Genomic DNA, 19,677 nt, shown 5'->3' with positions numbered 1-19,677 from the left:
CAGGGGTGCGCGGGAAGTACCACACGCGATTTGGCAGGGTACGTGCGCATGAATTTCCACACGCGATTGGGCTGGGTACGTGTATGACAGGGGTACGCGGGAAATTCTACACGCGATTTGGCTGTGTGCTCCCAGGTATTACCTGTACACCCTCCACGGCCCCTGCAGGCAGCCGACACCACAGGGGACTACCCTGCACACCTGCTCATGTCACCCAGCACCCCCAGCCCCCAGCATCCAGGGGCACCCTCCACCAGGCCCCCACTCATGGCTCCCTGCACCCCCACCCCCCAGCATCCAAGGGCACCCTCCACCAGGCCCCCACTCATGTCCAACTCATGTCTCCCACCACCCCCACCCCCCAGCAGTGCAGGGGCACCATCCACCAGGCCCCCACTCATGTCCCCCTGCACCCCCACCCCCCAGCAGTGCAGGGGCACCCTCCAACAGGCTCCCACTCATGTCTCCCACCACCCCCACCCCCCCAGCAGTGTGGGGCACCCTCCACCAGGCCCCCACTCATGTCTCCCACCACCCCCACCCCCCCAGCAGTGTGGGGCACCCTCCACCAGGCCCCCACTCATGTCTCCCACCACCCCCACCCCCCAGCATCCAGGGGCAGCCTCCACCAGGCCCCCACTCATGTCTCCCACCACCCCCACCCCCCAGCAGTGCAGGGGCAGCCTCCACCAGGCCCCCACTCATGTCCAACTCATGTCTCCCAATACCCCCACCCCCCAGCAGTGCAGGGGCACCCTCCACCAGGCCCCCACTCATGTCCCCCTGCACCCCCACCCCCCTGCAGTGCAGGGGCACCCTCCACCAGGCCCCCACTCATGTCTCCCACCACCCCCACCCCCCAGCAGTGTGGGGCACCCTCCACCAGGCCCCCACTCATGTCTCTCACCACCCCACCCCCCAGCATCCAGGGGCACCCTCCACCAGGCCCCCACTCATGTCTTCCACCACCCCCACCCCCCAGCAGTGCAGGGGCAGCCTCCACCAGGCCCCCACTCATGTCTCCCACCACCCCCACCCCCCAGCAGTGCAGGGGCAGCCTCCACCAGGCCCCCACTCATGTCTCCCACCACCCCCACCCCCCAGCATCCAGGGGCAGCCTACACCAGGCCCCCACTCATGTCTCCCACCACCCCCACCCCCCAGCATCAAGGGGCACCCTCCACCAGGCACCCACTCATGTCCCCCTGCACCCCCACCCCCCAGCAGTGCAGGGGCAGCACCACCAGGGCCCCACTCATGTCCAACTCATGTCTCCCACCACCCCCACCCCCCAGCAGTGCAGGGGCACCCTCCACCAGGCCCCCACTCATGTCTCCCACCACCCCCACCCCCCAGCATCCAGGGGCACCCTCCACCAGGGCCCCACTCATGTCTCCCACCACCCCCACCCCCCAGCCACCAGGGGCAGCCTCCACCAGGCCCCCACTCATGTCTCCCACCACCCCCACCCCCCAGCCACCAGGGGCAGCCTCCACCAGGCCCCCACTCATGTCCCCCTGCACCTCCACCCCCCAGCAGTGCAGGGACACCCTCCACCAGGCCCCCACTCATGTCTCCCACCACCCCCACCCCCCAGCATCCAGGGGCACCCTCCAACAGGCACCCACTCATGTCCCCCTGCACCCCCACCCCCCAGCAGTGCAGGGGCAGCCTCCACCAGGCCCCCACTCATGTCCAACTCATGTCTCCCACCACCCCCACCCCCCAGCATCAAGGGGCACCCTCCACCAGGCACCCACTCATGTCCCCCTGCACCCCCACCCCCCAGCAGTGCAGGGGCAGCACCACCAGGGCCCCACTCATGTCCAACTCATGTCTCCCACCACCCCCACCCCCCAGCAGTGCAGGGGCACCCTCCACCAGGCCCCCACTCATGTCTCCCACCACCCCCACCCCCCAGCATCCAGGGGCACCCTCCACCAGGGCCCCACTCATGTCTCCCACCACCCCCACCCCCCAGCCACCAGGGGCAGCCTCCACCAGGCCCCCACTCATGTCTCCCACCACCCCCACCCCCCAGCCACCAGGGGCAGCCTCCACCAGGCCCCCACTCATGTCCCCCTGCACCTCCACCCCCCAGCAGTGCAGGGACACCCTCCACCAGGCCCCCACTCATGTCTCCCACCACCCCCACCCCCCAGCATCCAGGGGCACCCTCCAACAGGCACCCACTCATGTCCCCCTGCACCCCCACCCCCCAGCAGTGCAGGGGCAGCCTCCACCAGGCCCCCACTCATGTCCAACTCATGTCTCCCACCACCCCCACCCCCCAGCAGTGCAGGGGCACCCTCCACCAGGCCCCCACTCATGTCCCCCTGCACCCCCACCCCCCTGCAGTGCAGGGGCACCCTCCACCAGGCCCCCACTCATGTCTCCCACTATCCCCACCCCCCAGCAGTGTGGGGCACCCTCCACCAGGCCCCCACTCATGTCTCTCACCACCCCACCCCCCAGCATCCAGGGGCACCCTCCACCAGGCCCCCACTCATGTCTCCCACCACCCCCACCCCCCAGCAGTGCAGGGGCAGCCTCCACCAGGCCCCCACTCATGTCTCCCACCACCCCCACCCCCCAGCATCCAGGGGCAGCCTACACCAGGCCCCCACTCATGTCTCCCACCACCCCCACCCCCCAGCATCAAGGGGCACCCTCCACCAGGCACCCACTCATGTCCCCCTGCACCCCCACCCCCCAGCAGTGCAGGGGCAGCACCACCAGGGCCCCACTCATGTCCAACTCATGTCTCCCACCACCCCCACCCCCCAGCAGTGCAGGGGCACCCTCCACCAGGCCCCCACCCATGTCTCCCACCACCCCCACCCCCAGCATCCAGGGGCACCCTCCACCAGGGCCCCACTCATGTCTCCCACCACCCCCACCCCCCAGCCACCAGGGGCAGCCTCCACCAGGCCCCCACTCATGTCTCCCACCACCCCCAGCCACCAGGGGCAGCCTCCACCAGGCCCCCACTCATGTCCCCCTGCACCTCCACCCCCCAGCAGTGCAGGGACACCCTCCACCAGGCCCCCACTCATGTCTCCCACCACCCCCACCCCCCAGCATCCAGGGGCACCCTCCAAAAGGCACCCACTCATGTCCCCCTGCACCCCACCCCCCCAGCAGTGCAGGGGCAGCACCACCAGGGCCCCACTCATTTCCAACTCATGTCTCCCACCACCCCCACCCCCCAGCAGTGCAGGGGCACCCTCCACCAGGCCCCCACTCATGTCTCCCACCACCCCCACCCCCAGCATCCAGGGGCACCCTCCACCAGGGCCCCACTCATGTCTCACACCACCCCCACCCCCCAGCAGTGCAGGGGCAGCCTCCACCAGGCCCCCACTCATGTCTCCCACCATCCCCACCCCCCAGCAGTGCAGGGGCACCCTCCACCAGGCACCCACTCATGTCCCCCTGCACCCCCACCCCCCCAGCAGTGTGGGGCACCCTCCACCAGGCCCCCACTCATGTCTCCCACCACCCCCACCCCCCAGCATCCAGGGGCACCCTCCACCAGGGCCCCACTCATGTCTCCCACCACCCCCACCCCCCAGCAGTGCAGGGGCACCCTCCACCAGGCACCTACTCATGTCCCCCTGCACCCCCACCCCCCCAGCAGTGTGGGGCACCCTCCACCAGGCACCCACTCATGTCTCCCACCACCCCCCAGCCACCAGGGCCACCCTCCACCAGGCCCCCACTCATGTCCCCCTGCACCCCCACCCCCCAGCAGTGCAGGGGCACCCTCCACCAGGCCCCCACTCATGTCCCCCTGCACCCAGGTCCTCACAATCCCCAATCATGTGCGTTATGGTCAGCCTCCACAGCCAAAAGGCCCTACCAAGTAACCCATTCACCCACATGGAAATGGAAATTACATGTTACACCCCCATTGTTCATAAAGCAAATGAACCCATGTCCGTCACACACAATGGTTGCAATTGAATGGGAAAACACCCAACATGACATGCATGAAACCAATGAGATGATACCACACAGTGAAGTATGAAAACAAAAATTTGTATTAAAAAAAATTGAATGCAAATGAAATGAAACAAACTACAATGGCAATGAAAAAAAGATAAGCTGCATGTCCGTCCAAAAAAATAAAAAATACAAATCCAAATCCCAAAAAATGTTGTCCAAAGTCACATTAAAAATAAAATCAATCAGAGAGAGAAAAATAAATGCAAAGACCATTGCTCCATGGTGAATAAATAAAAAAAAAATAATAATCAAACAATCCAATGAAGAACTATGTATAAAACATCCAAGGGTCCATGAGCCCAACTGAACAAAGGAAACCTACAAAAAACCCTAACTAAAATGCAACTATATACAAAAAGTGGAGCAGTGTCCGTCGACTCCAAATCATAAGAAGAAACAAAGGAAACCTAAAACTAAAGAACTATATACAAAGGCGGCGGGCAAGTCCAGCGGCTCACTCCGTGGTGTTCCGGGCCAGGGCATCATCAAACTCCTCGTCTATGTCCAGGAGGCGGTCCTGTTCCATGGCCCCCAGGATCCGCAGGGACGACGCCATCTGCTCCTCCAACCCCCTGCGGATTGCCTCGAGGCACTCGGTCCGCCTCAGGGCCCTCCGCATGGAGTTCTCCGCCCTGACCATCGTGAGCCGCGCCTCTTCCGCCCGCCGCCGCTCCGCACCTATCTGCTGGCCCAACCGCAGCCACACGGAAGACACTTCCTGTCCTGGGTCCTCCTGCCCCCCGGCCGATGCCTGCCCCTCCGATGTTGATGGCGCCGAGCCATGATGCCTCCCACGTTGACTCTGCTGCTGCCTCCGACGCAACTGCCTCTGCCAGCACGACGGCATCCAGGCTGATAGAATCCACCGACGCCGTCGTGCACGTGCCCTGCCTAATGATGCCGGCACATCCTCCATCTGCTGGGGTACAGTTGCTGTGGTGTCCACCCCTGCTGAACCTCCGACTCCCGACTGTGGCAGGGATGGGATCCCCACCGAGCTGGCTGCATTGGTCAGGGCAGGTCCACAGGGGGCCCTGGTGGCATCTGGGTTGGAAGACGGCAAGGAGAACGACCGGCGTATAGCCTCCACAGAGGAGGAGAGGGCCGCCAGATTGGTCGACACATGCAGGAAACCCCCGAACATGGAAGAACCCAATTGGGCCACGTCAGCACGGTGCTCTTCGTGATGACGTGCGTGCTCCTCCTGGGAAGCATGCACGTCATCACGAATTGCACCCGCGCGACCCCAATCAGGACCTTCTCCATACGGCCATGGGTCCCCTCGTCCGCAGGTGGAGGGGAGTCAGGTGACATGGACATCCCCTCTACCTGCGGACGGGCCTGGGACGGGGCATCCCTGCTGGTGCATGGTGGTGCACTCACATGGTCAGGGACAGCGACATGCACAGGCCCCTCCACGGTGACCTGTGCTGCCTCCTGCCCCTGGACTGCATCACTTGCACCAGCAGGGATGCCCCCACCAGGCCCCATGTGTGCCTCAGTGGCAGCCTCCTCCTCCTCTGTGGAAACCACCAACCTGGATGGCTCCTCACCGTCTTCCGCCGTAGCAGGCCCCTGTGGGGGCTCACCCACCCCTTCCGCTGCATCCGTGGGGGCATCCCCGCCGCCTTGCTCCACAGCGCCGTCTCCGCCCTCTTCTTCACTAGCCGCTGCGTAGAGGGAGACATAGAACACAAGCATCAGGGTACTGTTCAATGGTCCCCTAGACAGAAAGCAATAGCAGATGATTACTACTGTCAAAGTACACTTCCATCATGCCCCTCCACAACACATGGGTCAGTCCAGGCAAAACACACACAGTAACAGGCATGGTGCATGCCATGGACATTTCCATACATGTCCAATGGACTCTTGAAACATACAATGATATGGAACTCACATGCATCATGGGTCATGCCTATCACATGCACACAGTACAACTCAGTCACATCCATCTGGCCTCATACACCCCAAACACAGCGGATACAAGGATAACTAGGCTGCATCAGTGAATCTGTGCATTGTCACACACATGTGTCATGCATCCATGGCATTCACAAGTCACAGACACGCAGGTCAGGCACACAGACATGGCTACCATATATGTACCTGGCATCAGCACCCATTCCTCATCCCCACCCATGTCCAGGGACAGAGACTGGCATGCCCTCATGTGTAAAATCTGCATCGGGCTCCCCATGTCGCATTTAAACACATGCAACAACCATGTGGTTCACACATCACTGGTCGCACATGCATTGCCATGATGTCCCTGCACACATACATGCATACATGGCCTATGTCACACATACAGGCAAGTATCAGACAACCAGCACACCGCAACATGCCCTGTCTCACACTGCAATGCTTGGCCACTTACCGCTCAACTCCAGACGGGTCTCCCTCTCAAGGATCTGGGCGTGGAGCGCTGGGCGTACGCGTTCCAGGACCCTCATCTGGATGGAACTCATGCGGCCCCGGCCCTCCTCCACGAGGTGCCGGGCCTTCACGAGGGTCCTGGACCTCAAGTCCTCCCAGTGCTTCTTGATCTTCTGGACGTCGCGGGTTGCCACCCCCTCCGCGTTGATGGCAACCACACAGTCGGCCCAGATCCTCTCCCGTCCTTCCTTGCTGGCGCGGGACGATCCAAAGAGGGCATCATACTGCCCCAGGACATGCTCCTCCAGGACACCAACTTGGTGGCAGTGAAGCTGGTGCCCCTCTGTTCTCTGGCCTGGGGTTGCCACTGGTGCCAGATGTGGAATTGCCTGACATGGCAACCCCAGAGGCAGGAGTGGGTGGGCAACTGGGTCCTGGGGCTGGGCTGTGGAGCGATGTTATCCCAGTCGGGAGTCTTCAGTTCCATCAGGGGTGGACACAGCAACTGGACCCCTGCAGATGGCTGATGTGCAGGCACCAAATGGCAGGGCACGGTTGCATCAGGCAGGCAGGCAGGCAGGCAGCAGCAGCAGATGGCACGTGGGAGGCTGCTCGGGGCACTGGGGGGCAGTAATTCGGCCTTCTGGGCAGGAGTGTGGTTTCCGTGTGTTTTCGCGTGGCCAGCTTGATACGGAGTGATTTGGCACGTCAAAATCCTGCATGTCAGCGTGAAATTCGAGGAAAGGCCCTTAGCGCGTAAGCGTGTCAGCACGCATACGCGATTCTATTGGACCAAAGGCCCTCAGCGCGTAATCGCGTCTGTGACGTGACCCGCGCGGGTGTTTCCCCCATAGCACGTGATGACGGAGCACACGTGGAAAGACTGCACGTCAGAGTGTCATCGCGTGTAATTGGACAAAAGTGCGCGTACACGCGATTGGCCTATGTACGTGTATTTCAGGGGTGCGCGGGCACTTACACACGCGAGTACATCAGCGCACGTGTATTCCGGGGTGCGCGGGAATTTCCACACGCTATTGGCCTGGGTACTGGATTTCAGGGGTGTGCGGGAAGTTTCACACGCGAGTACATCAGCGCACGTGTATTCCGGGGTGCGCGGGAATTTCCACACACTATTGGCCTGGGTACTGGATTTCAGGGGTGCGCGGGAAGTTTCGCACGCTCGCCTACAACACGCGCAAAGAAAAACGTACGCCAGTAGGATGCAGGTATACGTCGACCCGCGACGCATAAATTTGTGCGCAAAAAAAACAAGCTCAGACGCCAGGATGAATATACCGTTCCTAGCAGCAGTGGACGTGGGCTACCAAAGGAGGAGGAGGAGGATAGTCAGGGCCAGAATATTCACACCCAGAACCAGCCTTTTCGGGATGCCTGATGACCAGGTGTATGGGAGGTACAGGTTTCCACCACACATAATACTGGACCTGGTGAGTGAGTGGGAGGATGACCTCACAAAACCCACCCTGTGCTCCCAAGCACTCAGCCCCCTGGAGAAGGTCCTCAATGTACTGCACTTCTTAGCCACTGGATCATTTCAGCGGACAAGTGCCATAGTGGGTGGGGTGTCACAGGCCACGCAGTCACGCTGCCTACACCAGGTCTTGAACATCATCACTGCACGCCCATCAGTCCGCAGGCACATATACCTGCCCAGAACACATGCAGAAAGGCATGCTGCCGCCCTGGATTTTTACAGTGTGGCACGATTCCCCAAAGTGCTAGGTGCCATCGACTGCACCCATGGGGCTCTACGTCCCCCCAGGGCATCTGAGCACATCTATAGGAACCACAAGCACTGGCATTCCATCAACGTGCAGGTAGTATGTAATGCCAAGGGAATCATCACCTCAGTATATGCCAACTATCCCGGGTCCACCCACGACAGCTTCATTTACCGAATGTCCACCCTAAGCCGGGACCTAGAAGCTGGGCGACATGGCGATACATGGCTGCTTGGTGAGTATGAATGCCACTGCACATGCATTCATGTCAGATACTGAGCAAGGTCACAACCCCACCAATGATACCAATCACCACCTCCACAGGGGACAGTGCCTACCCTCTCAGCCCCCACATGATGACGCCAATTCGGAACCCCACCACGCCACCCGAGGTAAGATATAACACAGCCCACATTGCAACCCGGGGCATACTGGAGCGCACATTCGGAGTGCTTAAGTCACGCGTTCGCTCCCTTGACCGTTCTGGCGGGCAGCTGTTATACGCTCCCCCAGTAGTGTGCAGGATCATAGTGGCAGCATGTGTACTGCACAATGTTGCAACACGCCGGGGCCTGCCTGTGGACATGGTGGTGCCCCCACATCCCCAACCACATGCACGCCCGCTGCGCATGGGAGGGGAAAGGGCACGGGGGAGGCAGCCCGTACACAGCTAGTGGCTTATTACATCACATAGAAATCACACCCCTGTGGAGTGCACACTGCCCTGGCACATACCATCTGACAATCAATGATGACTCAACCTGACACTGATCCTGAATGTCTGGAGAATCAACCGTCAAAACCATATCAGCCTGAGATTGTTCACCTGGAAGTGTTACAATGTGTGCATCCCTACCTGCACAGACACCACCAATGCAGTTTCGTGAAAAATCACATTCATGCAGCTAAAATGAACACCAACTTGCAAAATGCAACATGAGGACAGTGTCATGTCACCCAACCCATCCCCAGCACCGCCACACGACACACCGTGCCATGTCATGCTATGTGCAGGTAAACAAAGTAATCCCCACAACATGACACAAGTGTCACAATGTACAGTGTCCCTAATTGAAACTCGTGACACCTGAAATGTTCACAGTAATGCAGGACCAACAACACACTTGAGCAGGTATTTAGCAAAAACACTTATCATCTACTGACCCTCAAAACTAGCATTAACATGACATTACGAATGTAAGGAATTAGTAGTCTCACCACCTGGAAATGCCTGCACTCCCACCACTTCCAACTGTATGGTGTTGCCGCCATGTAGAGTTGTAGGTGCACTGCTGCCAACATGGATCCCATCTCCAAAGTAGAGGGCCGTGTGTAGACATGAGGAAAGGACCTGCAAATTAGGAGGTAGACACGGATGATGAGTTACACATCAATGCAACATGCAGTGTACAACACAACAGCAATATGCACTAGGAATGTATACACAGTATTGACTAGACTGCCCACACATGTAGTGGGAGTCCAATGTCACCATGTACGTCAATGTCACTTGGGCACACCCTTTGCAAGCCCATGGAAACGGGAAGCAGGAGGGGTGTGTGTGACATAAACCCAAGCATCTGAACCAAATACATGACAAGCCTGCATGTGCCCAGCCACAATGCAGCGTATGCCCACGGGAGCCACACAAGGCAACACATTGTCCCAAAAAAAAAAAATAATAAAATAAAATTAAAAATGGCCATTAATGGGCCCGGGGGGGTTGGGGAGGCCACCCAGGAGGTCCCAGGACAGGGTGCACACCAAAACCCACCTGTGTGGATCTTGCGGAAAAAAAAACACCTCCATGGGCTCATGTCCCACACGGCTACCCTATTGTGGGAGTATCACTGGTGTCGCTATTATCACCCTGTGCAGCTGTATCCGGAGGTGGTTGCACTATGGGAGGCAGCCCACGCAAGGCCCTAGTCTGTTCCTCCATGGCTGCAAGCATGCGGGTGTGGTAGGTCTCGTTCTGGAGGATGAGTGTGCGGAGGTCCCCATGCAACAACTCACTGGATGCCCGGACCTCCGCCCTAGTTGCCTGCATCTCAGCTGAGAGCGTACTGGTGAGACGCTCCAGCTGCTGTTCTGTCCTTTGGTTTGTTGAAGCCTCAAGCTCAACAAGAGTCATCCTGAGGTGAAGGAGTTCCAGCCTCAGGGCTTTCCTGTGGCCCTGGGACATTATCGAGATGGCTTCCTGCAGAGTCGCCAGTGCCGCCCACCTGTCCCTGTTGGACGCCAACATGTCCTCCCTGTGTGACTGGCAGATGGAGTCGGTTGCCTGCTGTAGTCGCTCCATCAGCCTTTCGGGGGGGACAATGGAAGTGGCCACCCTATCCATGGCCTGAGCCATCATCTCTGATGATGCTGCCTGTTGGGTTGCCATACAGTAAATGGATTGCTCCCATGCGGTATTGCCAGGTGGCGTACGGCCACCACGTCGGCGGGCACCACACCTGTCTGGGGCAAGGCGAACTGCGCCTTGCTGTGCCGGCACTGCCTGAGGCTGCAGGACTGCATTCCCCCTCTGATCTGCTGGCCCAGGAACAGGATCAGATGGGGCGGAGTGTGACCCTGCATCCGTAACCACCAAAGGCGTAGCTGCCAACACTGACATCCCCATTGAGGGTTCTGACCCTGGTGCAGGTGGGTGGGACAGAACAGAATCCCTCCCAGGAACACTCACCTGCGACGGCACGTAGGTCTCATCATCCGAATCAACACCTGAGTACAGCTCGGGGGAGGTGCAGCCAGAGACACCCCTTGAGAGCACGACCTGCAGCAGTTGTGGGTTCTCACCCACCACCACACCACGTCCCTCACTGGTGGTCGGTCGACCCTCGGACCCCTCCTGGGTCTGCACCATCTCCACAACCCCAGCAGTATCAGGTGCGTCTTCCCCTGCAAAGACATAAAAGCAAACAAATGGAAACAGGCATTAGCACCATGGCACACAATGAGGGCTGAGAAGCAACAGAACCAGTACTTGATTGACACATGTCCCACTTGACTAAAACCCTCCCATGCATGCACCCTCACTGCGTATGAAGGGGAGGCAAATGGCACACATTGATGACACCAAGATGGAAGATGAACACATTTGCTGCATGCTGCCTAGCAGTGGCATCACACATTGGCCTGTGATTGCCAGGTGAAATACACATGCCATCACACAGATGGCATGTACCATTGCTATTGAGTGAAGATGGAGAGGAGGGCAGCACTTATTCATTCAGTCCGGTTCCCTCATGTAATAGCTTTTCTAATTCAAACAGGTCTGATTTTTCACCTGGAGCTGCCAGTCCAAAATGGTCCGATTGCACAGGGACATGTCTAAAGAAATGATATCCAGGTAATAAAGTCACTCCACTTTACCATAGCCATGTCAGACATGTGACTAGAGGACTGAGAAATGCCTAGTAAAAGTGGTGGAATGCAAACAATCTGCCTGAATGAACAGTGAAAAATAAGCAACAATGTTGGTGCAAGGTGACACTTCAAGGGCAACTGGCGTGCTGTTGGGCTATATGTCTACTGTTGGCAGAAGGGATACTGCTATGCCAAATGCTGCTGCGCAGAATGTATTGCATGAAGCACATGGGTGACCCAAACGACTCAGGCGTACACACCCTCACCTGGCAAACAAACAGAAGCCCTCACACACACACCATGCACATGGATGACACACACATGCATGTGCACTCACCGGACAATGCCTCATAATCAGGCAGATCTCCCACGCCTTGGATCTGTTCCTCCGTGACGTAAGTCCCAGCGACTGACTCATGTGGAGTGAGTTCCATGTCTTCTACTGGAGACCCACCTCCAGTCACTAGAGTTGCGGCATGACTTGAGGCCAGCTTATTCTTTGCCCTGCGCTTTAGGTCATTCCAGCGCTTATAGCAATCATTGGCTGTGCGCCTCACGATTCCAAGGGCACTTACGATGTCCGCAACAGTCTGCCAGTGTGCCTGGCGTTGTGCAGGTGTGGTCTTGGATCCTGCAACAATGACCATCTCGTTATCATGTGTGGACACATACTCGACAAGTGCATTCAGTTCGGCATCCGTGAAGCTGGGCTTCCTCGACGGGCCGACTGTGTAGCCGTGTCTGGGGCATCAGCCTGTGCCGGACAAGCACTCTTCCTCTTCCGCTTGGAAGGTGGTGGTGATCCTGAGTGTCCTATGCCGCTCTGGACACTAGGGGCAGGAGCCCTGGTGGACTCTGTATCAGGAGTGTGGGATTGCACACTCAGCATGGGAGTTGGTGCAGACATTGGCTCAAGTGTAATGGTGTCAGGGGGAATGTCAGCAGGATGGACTAGGACCGACACTGTCCTGGCTGGGTGTGTGAGAGCTGGGGTGGATGGAGCTGCAGCTGCCCCTGCAGCCTCTCCACCCTGCCTACTTGTGGCAGCAGATGACCTTGCTGCCCCTGATCCACGTGGCCTGATGATATCAACGTGCACCGGCGCACGTGTCATAGGCCTGCTGACCTGGAAGTCAGCCATGGAGTCAGCCAGGTCTGGTGCCACAATGGGCTGGTCCAACAAGGGCTGAGCATGGATGGAAGTAACGACCACGTCCCCTACCGGATCCACCAAGGCCACCACTTGTGGCTCGTCCACCTTTGCCACCCTTACGGATTCATCGCCTCCCAACCATGGCACTGATGTTAATGTGCGTATGGGAGTGGCTGTAAACTATTTTCCTGGGCAATTGGGGGTCAAAGGGGTTGGGTACCAGATGGTAATTGTACCCTAGTGCTCTAGCAAGGCTGAATGTGACCCCTGGGGAAAGATGACGGGTCACGCAATGCACAGGAAGCCCAAAAAAGGGAGATGACGTGCACGCAACCCCTCCTAGACCACGTGTGCAGAAAAAAAAACCTGCACTACGCTGTGGCACCCAGTAACACAAGAATGAACGTATGCGTGTCACACGCAGCCTAGAATGACCTCTGAAGGGGTAGGCTACACACGGGGCAAGCACAGATGTTAGATACGTGCGTGACTCACCGTCTGCCAGGAAAAAGAGCGTGAAAAAGAAGCGCGTTTGGTTGGCAACACCCCCGCCAAAAGAAGATTTGTACGCTGTCTGAGGAGACAGGACAACAGTAGAAGGGAACACTGTTTGAGGGAACAGGCCCAGGAAAACCAGAAAAAGAGAAAAAAGAGAAAAAGCTGTCAGAGGTAACAGGGAGTACGAACTTGAAACGCCGTGAAGTAAATTGCGTCTGAAACGACAAGAAGTACAGAATTCACCCACTCGCTCTCCACGAAAAGCACGTACAAGGAAATGGTGTTCTACACGTACCTTTTATGCAGGCCCACACGTCCAGCGTCACTTACGCGGCGTGTACGCGCTAGGGCCATTTCCACCAATTACACGCTTTGTCATTTCTGCGTGTAGGGCCATTTCCACCAATTACACGCTTTGTCACTTCTGCGTGTAGGGCCATTTCCACCAATTACACGCTTTGTCACTGCCGCGTGTACGCGCTAAGGCCATTTCCACCAATTACACACTTTGTCACTTCTGCGTGTAGGGCCATTTCCACCAATTACACGCTTTGTCACTTCCGCGTGTACGCGCTAAGGCCATTTCCACCAATTACACGCTTTGTCACTTCTGCGTGTAGGGCCATTTCCACCAATTACATGCTTTGTCACTTCCGCGTGTACGCGCTAAGGCCATTTCCACCAATTACACGCTTTGACACTCGGACGTGTCTTTCATTTTTTTAACACGCAACATTTCCAACGTGTGCCCTATTCAACGTGCACATGACTTCATAGAAACGCATACGCTGGTGACGCGTTTACGCGCTAAGGGCCTTTCCTCGAATTACACGCAGACGTGTTGGATTTTCACATGCAAAATCACTCCGTATCAAGCTGGCCACGCGTTCACACACAGAAGACCACGCTCCTGCCCAGAAGGCCAAATTACTGCCCCCCAGAGCCCTGAGCATGCTCCCACCTGCCATCTGCTGCTGCCTGACTGCCTGCTGCCCACGTGCCCTGCCATTTGCTGCCTGCACATCAGCCAGGGGTGCTGTTGCTGTGACCACCCCTGCTGGAACCGAAGACTCCCAACTGCTTTTCCATCGCCCCACAGCCCAGCCCCAGGACCCAGTTGCCCACCCACTCCTGCCTCTGGGGTTGCCATGTCGGGCACTGCAACATCTGGCACCAGTGGCAACCCCCGGCCAAGGAGGCAGAGGTGCACCAGCTTCACTGCCACCGAAGTTGGTGTCCTGGTGGAGCATGTCCTGGGGCAGTATGATGCCCTCTTCGGAAGGTTGCGCGCCAACAAGGAAGGACGGACTCGGATCTGGATGGACATCGTTACTGCCATCAACGCGGAGGAGGTGGCAGTCCACGACTACGAACGTGTCAGGAAGCGCTGGGAGGACTTCAGGTCCAGGACCCTCAACAAGGCCCGGCGCCTCCTGAAGGCAGCGGATGCTAAGGGGCGCCGGGGCCACTTGTCGGAAGATCAGATGAGGGTCCTGGAACACATATCCCCAGCGCTCCACATCCAGGTCCTTGAGAAGCAGACCCGTCTGGAGTCGAGCGGTAAGTGTACATGCATACTGATTGTAAGCTGTGCGTGTGGTGGTGTGCCAGGAGTGTGCAGGTTGAACATGTATTTTTATGTGGTCAAGTAGGGGGGGTGTACAGGGCCGTGAGGGTGACACATGCGAGGGGTCTCATGTGTGACACATGGATGGTGCTTGTGTGTGTGGGCTTGCATGGCACAGGATGTGGAGGAATGATTGTCAGGTGTGACATTGATGTCGATCAAAACACTGCGACAGTTGGCGGAGGTGTACACATGCATGCAAGTTTGGTGTTGTGTGTGGATGTGTAGTGTACTCCCTATGTTGCATGTGATGTGTGGATGACCTTTGGCTGCTCATGCTGTTGTATGTGAATGGATGGTTCTGGCTGCTGCAATATGGCTGTGGTATGGCTCATGTGTGCAAGTTGAAATGACATGTGTGTTGGGGATTGTGATGCCATGTCTGAGGTTTACCAATGCCACTCATGTATAACTGTCATGTGTGTATGAGTCCATTTTACAGTGCCCTGATGCCTGTGTTTTCTTTCTCCCTGTCTGCAGCGTCAACTGATGAAGAGGGCGGAGAAGGTGCTGTGGAGCACAGCGGCAGGGGTCGCACCACCACCCGGAGACGCAAGGCCCGGATCCCCTCCCAGGTTGTGATCTCGTCGGGGAGTGAGGAGTCCGGTGCCGCGTCCCAGGCCGCAGCTGCCGAGGGGAGGTCCAAGAGGCGGAGGTTGGAGTTGGACTCCAGCAGAAGGGGCAGCTGGGACCCCACAGGGCCCAACGGAGGAAGATGGCACAGAGTCATCCAAGTTGGTGGGGGGTTTGGTGGAGGAGGAGGCCGTGCAAGCGACAGTGGCGGGGTCTGGAGGTGGGGATTCCACTGGTGCTAGTGGTGCAGTGCAGGATCAGGGACAGGAGGCAGCACAGGCCGCTGCGGAGGTGCCTGTGTGCAATCCTGTCCCTGCTCCTGTCACTGCATCATCTTGCACCAGCGGGGATGTCTACCTCCAGACCCGTTCTCAGGGAGAGGATTGGCTTACAACACCTGGCCTTCCTCTCCCTGCGGATGTGGCTATCCTGCACCAGGTTGAGCCTGTCCAGGGTGGGGTGGCATTGCGTCAACGGGCCATGTAAGCTGACCTGCAGTCTATTCATGATGAGTCTGCACGTCTTCTCGCATGGCTCGTTGACCGCGTTGACCCACTGGGACAGCTCACCAGGGCTGGATTCCTCCGTTTCCTGGACCTTTTTCCGACCCCCTTCTCCACAGAACCCCCTATGCCCCAGTCGTCCTCCATGCCATCTTCCCACCCATGTGTCACCTGGGTGCCCTGTGGAGCTGCCTCCGACTGTGCGGCCAGGCTGGTGGACAACAGATCCCTGCCACAGTCGGGAGTCGGACGTCCAGCAGGGGTGGCCACATCAACGACTGCACCCCAGCTGGAGGAGGATGTGCAGGCACCATCGGGCAGGGCACATGGACAGCAGCAGCTGCAGCAGCAGGAGGCTGTAGGTGGGAGCCACGATAGCTCGGTGCCTTCAACATCGGAGGGGCAGGCATCGGCCGGAGGGCAGGAGGACCCTGGACGGGAAGTGTCTTCCGTGTGGCAGCGGTTGAGCCACACCATAGATGCGGAGCGTCGGCAGGCGGAAGAGGCGCAGCTCACGATGGTCAGGGCGGAGAACTCCATGCGGAGGGCCCTGAGGCGGGCCGAGTGCCTCGAGGCAATCCGCAGGGAGTTGGAGGTGAACATGTCGGCGTCCCTGCGGACCCTCGGGGCCATGGAACAGGACCGCCTCCGGGACATAGACGAGGAGTTCGATGATGCCCTGGCCCGGAACACCACTAAGTGAGCCTCTGGACTGGCCCGCCGCCATTGTTTATAGTTATTTAGTGATAGGTTTCCTTTGTAGTTTATTTTTATTTGGAGTCGACGGACACTGCTCCACCTTTTGTATATAGTTCCATTTTAGATAGGTTTTTTGGTAGGTTTCATGTCTTCTCTTGGGATGATGGACCCTGAATACTTTGTACATAGTTGGACTTTGGATTTGGATATTTTATTTACTATGAATATTTTTTCCCATGGAGCCATGGTTTTCTATTTCTTTTTTCCCTTCATTTCCTTTTCATGGACTTGAACTTTGGAAGATATTTTTTTGGATTATCATTTATTGATTTTAATTTGAAAAGTGACAGCCAGCTTAATTTTGTTATTTTTTTACTTGTGTATTTTGGTTAATTTTGATTGCCATTGCTGTTGTTTTTAATACATTATTTGGACTTTTTCATTCTTCAATGTGTGGTTTCATCTCATTGTTTTCATGCATGTCATGATATGGGTTTTCAGGTTCACTTGCAACCATTGTGTGTGTGTGAGACACATGTGTTGATTTACATTGTTTCCATTGGAGTAGTATCATGGGCACATGTAATACTTGGTTGTGTCCTTGGGCTGTGGTGGCTGGCCATGAGGCACATGCTTGAGGATTGTCAGGGCCTGTGGGCAGGGGGACATGAGTGGGGGCCTGGTGGAGGCTGCCCCTGGATGCTGGGGGGTGGGGGTGGTGGGAGACATGAGTGGGGGCCTGGTGGAGGCTGCCCCTGCACTGCTGGGGGGTGGGGGTGATAGGGGACATGAGTGGGTGCCTGGTGGAGGCTGCCCATGGTGGCGGGGGGTGGGGGTGATAGGGGACATGAGTGGGGGCCTGGTGGAGGCTGCCCCTGCACTGCTGGGGGGTGGGGGTGGTGGTAGACATGGGCGGGGGCCTGGTGGAGGGTGCCCCACAGTGCTGGGGATGGGGGTGGTGGGAGACATGAGTGGGGGCCTGGTGGAGGCTTCCCCTGGATGCTGGGGGGTGGGGGCGGTGGGAGACATGAGTGGGGGCCTGGTTGATTCTGCCGCTGGTGGCTGGGGGGTGGGGGTGGTGGGAGACATGAGTGGGGGCCTGGTGGAGGCTGCCCCTGCACTGCTGGGGGGTGGGGGTGGTGGGAGACATGAGTGGGGGCCTGGTGGAGGGTTCCCCTGGATGCTGGGGGGTGGGGGTGGTGGGAGACATGGGTGGGGGCCTGGTGGAGGGTGCCCCACAGTGCTGGGGGGTGGGGGTGGTGGGAGACATGAGTGGGGGCCTGGTGGAGGCTTCCCCTGCACTGCTGGGGGGTGGGGGTGATAGGGGACATGAGTGGGTGCCTGGTGGAGGCTGCCTCTGGTGGCTGGGGGGTGGGGGTGATAGGGGACATGAGTGGGGGCCTGGTGGAGGGTGCCCCATGACTGCTGGGCGGTGGGGTTGCAAGGGGACATGAGTGGGGGCCTGGTGGAGGCTGCCCATGGTGGCTGGGGGGTGGGGGTGATAGGGGACATGAGTGGGTGCCTGGTGGAGGCTGCCCCTGCACTGCTGGGGGGCGGGGGTGGTGGTAGACATGGGTGGGGGCCTGGTGGAGGGTGCCCCACAGTGCTGGGGGGTGGGGTGGCTGGGAGACATGAGTGAGAGCCTGGTGGAGGCTGCCCCACACTGCTGGGGGGTGGGGGTGGTGGGAGACATGAGTGGGGGCCTGGTGGAGGGTGCCCCTGGATGCTGGGGGGTGGGGGCGGTGGGAGACATGAGTGGGAGCCTGGTGGAGGCTGCCCCTGCACTGCTGGGGTGTGGGGGTGGTGAGAGACATGAGTGGGGGCCTGGTGGAGGCTGCCCCTGGTGGCTGGGGGTTGGGGGTGGTGGGAGACATGAGTGGGGGCCTGGTAGAGGGTGCCCCTGCACTGCTGGGGTGTGGGGGTGCAGGGGGACATGAGTGGGGGCCTTTTGGAGGGTGCCCCTGCACTGCTGGGGGGTGGGGGTGCAGGGGGACATGAGTGGGTGCCTGGTGGAGGGTGCCCCTGGATGCTGAGGGGTGGGGGTGGTGGAAGACATGAGTGGGGGCCTGGTGGAGGCTGCCCCTGCACTGCAGGGGGGTGGGGGTGGTGGGAGACATGAGTGGGGGCCTGGTGGAGGCTGCCCCTGGATGCTGGGGGTGGGGGTGGTGGGAGACATGATTGGGGGCCTGGTGGAGGCTGCCCCTGCACTTCTGGGGGGTGGGGGTGATAGGGGACATGAGTGGGTGCCTGGTGGAGGCTGCCCCTGGTGGCTGGGGGTGGGGGTGATAGGGGACATGATTGGGGGCCTGGTGGAGGGTGCCCCATGACTGCTGCGGGGTGGGGGTGCAAGGGGACATGAGTGGGGGCCTGGTGGAGGCTGCCCATGGTGGCTGGGTGGTGGGGTGATAGGGGATATGAGTGGGGGCCTGGTGGAGGCTGCCCCTGCACTGCTGGGGGGTGGGGGTGGTGGTAGACATGGGTGGGGGCCTGGTTGAGGGTGCCCCACAGTGCTGGGGGGTGGGGGTGGTGGGAGACATGAGTGGGGGCCTTGCGGAGGCTGCTCCTGGTGGCTGGGGGGTGGGGGTGGTGGGAGACATGGGTGGGAGCCTGGTGGAGGCTGCCCCACAATGCTGGGGGGGTGGGAGTGGTGGGAGACATGAGTGGGGGCCTGGTGGAGGGTGCCCCTGGTTGCTGGGGGGTGGGGGTGGTGGGAGACATGAGTGGGGGCCTGGTGGAGGCTGCCCCTGCACTGCTGGGGGGTGGGGGTGGTGGGAGACATGAGTGGGGGCCTGGTGGAGGCTTCCCCTGGTGGCTGGGGGGTGGGGGTGGTGGGAGACATGAGTGGGGGCCTGGTGTAGGGTGCCCCAACACTGCTGGGGGGTGGGGGTGCAGGGGGACATGAGTGGGGGCCTGGTGGAGGGTGCCCCTGCACTGCTGGGGGGTGGGGGTGCAGGGGGACATGAGTGGGTGCCTGTTGGAGGCTGCCCCTGGTAGCTGGGGGGTGGGGGTGGTGGGAGACATGAGTGGGGGCCTGGTGGAGGCTGCCACTGCACTGCTGGGGGGTGGGGGTGGTGGGAGACATGAGTGGGGGCCTGGTGGAGGCTGCCCCTGGATGCTGAG

The sequence above is a fragment of the Ambystoma mexicanum genome, chromosome 1q (genome assembly GCF_040938575.1).
Source record: "Ambystoma mexicanum isolate Mex_15411 chromosome 1q, UKY_AmexF1_1, whole genome shotgun sequence".
NCBI classification, from domain to species: domain Eukaryota; kingdom Metazoa; phylum Chordata; class Amphibia; order Caudata; family Ambystomatidae; genus Ambystoma; species Ambystoma mexicanum.
Note: the sequence above shows the minus strand (reverse complement) of the source record.